The sequence below is a fragment of the Pinus tabuliformis genome, chromosome J, assembly GCF_031772625.1.
Source record: "Pinus tabuliformis cultivar Carrire ecotype Pingquan chromosome J, CPIR1, whole genome shotgun sequence".
NCBI lineage: Eukaryota > Viridiplantae > Streptophyta > Pinopsida > Pinales > Pinaceae > Pinus > Pinus tabuliformis.
Window position 1 is genome coordinate 1,368,067,422 of NC_142295.1, and position 5,637 is coordinate 1,368,073,058.

Sequence of the window (5,637 nt, forward strand, 5' to 3'; positions counted from 1 at the left end):
AGTTACAGATCATGGGTCGCATTTTCGCAATCACATGATGGTTGAATTAGCTGCCAAGCTAGGGCTATCTCATGACAGCTCTACCCCATATTATCCGCAAGCCAACGGACAAGTTGAAGTGATCAACAAGGTCCTGAAGCTTATGTTGCAAAGGATGATCGGAGTTCACAAAAGAAGATGGCACCTAATCCTGTACTCAACCTTGTGGGCTTACTGAACGTCAGTAAGGAATGCGACCGGGTTCACACCTTTCCAACTGGTGTATGGCCTGGAAGCAGTCTTACCAGTCCAGTGTGAAATCTCGTCTCTTAAACTCGCAATTGATCTCCTCCCCGGAACTTCAGAAGAAGAGGCCCGTTTCTTGGAATTAATCCAATTGGATGAAACCCGTCGTGACGCCGCTTTGGCTAACGAAGCCCATAAGAAATGAGTCAAGGCGCAGTTCGACAAAAATGTCAAACCCCGTGTCTTCTCAGAAGGTGACTTGGTCTTGCTTTACGACCAAGAATCCGATAAATTGGGAGCGGGTAAATTTAATTCTTTATGGATGGGCCCCTATATTGTTAAACGAGTGTTAGCAAAAGGAGCCTACGAGTTAATGGATTATGACGGAATTCCACTGGCGCAGCCCCGTAATGGGTTGTACCTCAAGCGTTACTATGCTTAAATAGTAACCTGTATGCTTTTGTTGTATTTTGTTTTCGCTAAAGTGTTTGTTTTGGTCGAGTAATCCACCTTTTTACATTTATTGCAGATGTCAAACTTGTCGGAGATATGTGTTGGATATGCCGACGGAGCGAGTCGTAGTTCGCGGAACCTGTCCTCCGCAGCCTTGGCCATTTTTGATCCAAGCGGTGAGTTAGTAAGTTTCAGAGGTGTATGTATTGGGCAATCAACGAATAACATCGCTGAGTATAGCGCGTTGATACTACTCTCTGATGCCATCACCCATGGTATACGCCGACTAATCGTCAGGCTAGACTCACAACTCGTAATACTACAACTCAATGGTATATATTCCGTCCGCAATCCAGCTATTTATCATATGTTTCTAAGGGTTAAGATTTTGGAAAGACAGTTTGATTTAATTCAATACCAGCATATTTCCAGAAACTTAAACACATTAACCGACTCATTAGCAAACTATGTGTTAGATAGACATTTGCGACATTTATAAAAAGAAACACATCATCAATATTGTACATGTGGATCACATAACTCAACTAGAATAAAACCCCAAAAATCAAAATATATATATATATATAAGTTGTTTATGGTTTACAGATAATGTTCTGTAACCAAGACAAAATCGGTCACATGACCCAAAAACTCAAAATGCTAGGGGGCACCCTAGCCTAGTGATGCTCATGATAGCACGTCACGGCCTGTGCGATCATGCATAAGAGACGAGTCCATCGTCTAGGCACACCAATAGTATGCCGCTGCAACTGTAGAGGTAACTCGTCAATCCTCACATCCGGAATGCCAAGAGTAAGGCTCTCAACCTGCTCCTGCACAACCGTAAGGGTCTCGGCCACATCAAGGTCGCGAAGAATAACCCTCCCAGCAGTCTCCCCTGCTGGGGCAGCGACTGGCGCTCTCGGGCGAACTGCTGGATGAACGGGACCAACATCTGCATGCACACATGAGTTTGATCAAAGTCTTGATAGAATAAAGCACAAGGACATTATAAAATAAAAACAGTAAACAATGATATGGTCGAAGATTTTACCAATAGCGCCCCACTGTTCGCCGTCCGGCAGTACCAAATCCAGATCACCTCGGAAATCCATGCCAACAAATGGATACTCGGAATAGACCATCTCCTGACGCTCGAACCACCTGAAGAAGGTATCAGTGAAAGAAATCTGAGATTGACCAGCATGCCTAGACATGTGATCAACCCATCTCTGCATGCGTGGCTCGGTAGGAGAAGGCAAGTCGAGTGCAATGTACTGAGACTGCATCAGTGGTATCTTCTCCAAAGCAAAGGCGGTCAAAATAGAACCAAACCCAAAGTTCTTCAGCTTTTCGTCATTTACCTTGGTTAACTGACTTTTCATCTGAAGAAGTACTGCATCACACCAGTTGAATATTTTCGGTTGGAGGCACTCCAAGGCGTGCTGCACATAGGATCTGTTGGCAACGTGAAGAGATGCGCTACCGGCCATCCTACCAATAGTATATAGAATGGACCTGAGAGACCTGTCAGCAATCTCACGGATAACAATCTTGCCGTCTCTGCTCAGCTGAGATCCTTCCCTACAATACTGGTGGACATAATCTCTCACAGAGTCACTCCCTCGGGCCGAACCTGACAAAGAAATGGTGGCACCCCGCCTTGACAACCCAGTCAAGAAGTAAATGTCTACTATGGTCAAGGGGATGGATTTGCCCCTAATCTAGAATACTTGGTTGATAGGATCCCAAGCATCGAGCAAATACTGCAGTAGGGAGATCTGCGCTCTCATACTAGAGATACGGAAGAACTTCAGCAGGCCACAGTTCCGCAGCGCATTCACCGTGACAGGATCATGTAAGGCAATCATGTCCTCTTCTTCATGCTCTCGTTCTCGCCATGTAAGGGTCATTTTGCTCAAAGATCCCTGCAAAACAAACAAGAGAAGGAGTAAGATCCTGATTTTGATGCAAAACAGGCAAAATTTTCATCAAAAAATGAGCAACAAGTTCCTCTTTTTCGCCCAACGCACCTACAGGAGTGGTTCACCTGCGTTGAATGTCAAACTGCCTTCATACTGGCTGACATTCAATGCAGGTTTCGCTAGGCACAGGGTGCGTTGATAGGAAAACGAGCTCATGAAACCCCAGGGGCTCAGAAAAACAGGAAAAGAGGCACAGAATGCAAAAAGGAAACCATGAAAAGAAAGAGCTAGGGTTTAGCTCCTACCTGATCCAGACGGCGCCGAGAATCGTCCACAGAATCTCCCGAAATCAGCTGGTGAAAATCAAGGGGGAAGAGGCACCTCCAAAGCTTCAACAAACCAAGTTCAAAAGAAATGGTAAAATGAGAGGTAAAAACACTTTTTCATTGTTTTTACGTAGTCCAAAGCAAAATATTAGGGTTTTAATCTCATTTTCAAGCCAATGTTATTCATTTCTAACAAGTTTGATGCAGCAATTGAAAATACAGTACTATCTTTGAAAAGGGCAAAGCTAGTTATGGTAAAAAATCAAAATTTGACCACGTTATCGAGCAGTTTTAGCACACAGTTCATGCTCATTAAAAAATAAACGCAAGATCCGAGCAGTTTTAGCACATAGTTCATGCTCGTTAAAAAATAAACATAAGACTGAGCAGTGTTTTTCCGCGTTTAAGCTCGTTAAAAAATGAACTATATTCCGGTAAATAACCACTGCGAATGTAAATTATCAGCCATTAAAGCCTTGGTCGTGTTTGCACCATCACCTCCACTTTTCCTGGCCAATCATTCACCTCCATTTGATTGTTTACCCATTTTGAGGAACAACTGCGAAGAGTGATTACACTAGCCATCCTTGTGACACTGCCGTGATTGGAAAATTCCAACCTGTAACTGGAATCAGCTGCTAACCCATTTTATCACTCGTTTCTCAAAAGATGAGTCTCCTTTAAGCTCTTTTCATCTGACTCATAAAATATGAAAAGATTGCCGAGTTTTGGCCTTCCAGCTCGTTAAAGCGACCGGAAGTGCTATCCCTCCTCTAGATTTTAATATTTTTGGACCTGAGGGATTATTGCACAAAAAGATCGAGCGCTTGTTTTGTTCGGCTCGTTAAAACTATAGAAAATCCATCCCTTCTGTATTGTTTTATACTTTTTCGGACTTAAGGGATTAGATGACGAAAAAGGACTTTCGGAGTTGACTTTACGTACCTTTTCAGACTCTCTAAAAATGAAAAGGACTGAGTTAACTTTGTCGTTAGACTCGTTAAAAGCATTAAATAGCGACAAACTTGTCTTTAGACGAGAACGAGTCTCACTATCGCTAGGCTCGTTAAAACATAGCGATGGGCTTGCCCGAAGGGCAAGTTATAGAACAAGCATATGTTATCCTCCTCAAGCTTGACAAAAATAAAGAGGTACTGGTCAGCAATGACTGAGGAAAATTGGGAGAAACTCAAGAAAACTTTGATGGTAGCAGGTCGCTCTTGAACATGACACTTTTCCTCCGTACCACAATCGGGTTGGGTTGTTTCATTCACCGGTCACATCACCATGGTCTCGCCATACCATCCATATTTGGGGTAATGCTACCGATCCATCGCATAAGTGTCGCCATATGTTCAAGAGAAGTCATTCAGAGAAGTCAACCGTGTCCCATCCACTGCCGTACATTATCCTTCATCCTTTCATGACCGCCACCCTGAATCATATGTCATCAGATCGTTTTCACCTCCATCAAAATCATTAGCTCCGTTCCGTGTCATTGATGTGGGATTCATCAAGGCCCTCCTTTGACGGATCGCTTCTTGTCGACATCAGCTCATTATCCAAGAAGTTGATCTAGGAACAACCCCTTCAGTACTTTGAAGCTTGCATGCCTCAATGGCAAGTTTCTCACTTCCGACGACAGGTATACATCAATGACCTTCGACCGGGAGATTTTGCGTGGTGTTCGACGCCAAGTCCTTTATTCACACCACGTGAATTGTACTGCAGTACCTTGAGGGTCATTATCATTATCGGTGATTCCTCTCGCGCTTGTTAACGGTTTACCTCATTGGCCGGTAATCAAGCGATGTCTTTCCATGTTCGACTTCAGAACATTTCTCACATGGATCGACTTATACTTAGAGTGAAGATCGAACGAGTTTGAAGACCCCGGATCTAGTTTCATCCATCCGGGTTGCGATATATATTCAAGAAAGATAAAGACATTGACATGTACATCATTGCAGCAGATAATCATCCTATCAAAAAGGATGACGATTTCATCAAAATCATCAGTCTACCATCATACGATTGTCTGTTCTATGTACAGAAAAATGAATTTATAAAGCTGAGCATGGGAATGCCCGCCTCAGCTAGATCATGAAAACAGTATGAAAAATAATGTATTATATTGTATCTTATTACAGGTCTCCTCCCAGCATTGGATGAACTTCGGATCCTCCTGATAAAGCATTTCACCCGATAAACGGCCTCATACTTTAGGGGGCAACTGTTATAGACATTTTTGTGCCTTATAGCTATAAGCATGAAATGTCCATAATCTAAGGGATCCAAAGTCCCTAATCATGTTGTTCCTACCCCTAGAGGAACAAGGCTAACAAACCACAGCAATTCACAGAAGTTCTCCACCAGAAACTGCTCAAAAACAAGTCAATTCAGGATCAATTCAAGAGCTCTACTAGCTGTCTGCGCTGAAATGCAAAGTCTCAACTGGCTACCTGCATTGCAACGCAGGTAGAAGCACTACCAGGGTGCGCTGAGCGGGAATTTACAAATGGCAAGTTCATTCAACGAGGTGTCAAGACCCTGGAAGCTTCCAGAATCTTCCTCAATGACACTTGCCTCAATGAATTTGACTCATGATGAGTAAGAGGTTCTCAAACTCCAAGTGGAAGCAAGAACCTCCAAGTGGAAACAAGAACTGACAGAGGGAGAGGACACTAGTCAGATCTCAAGCTGACTCA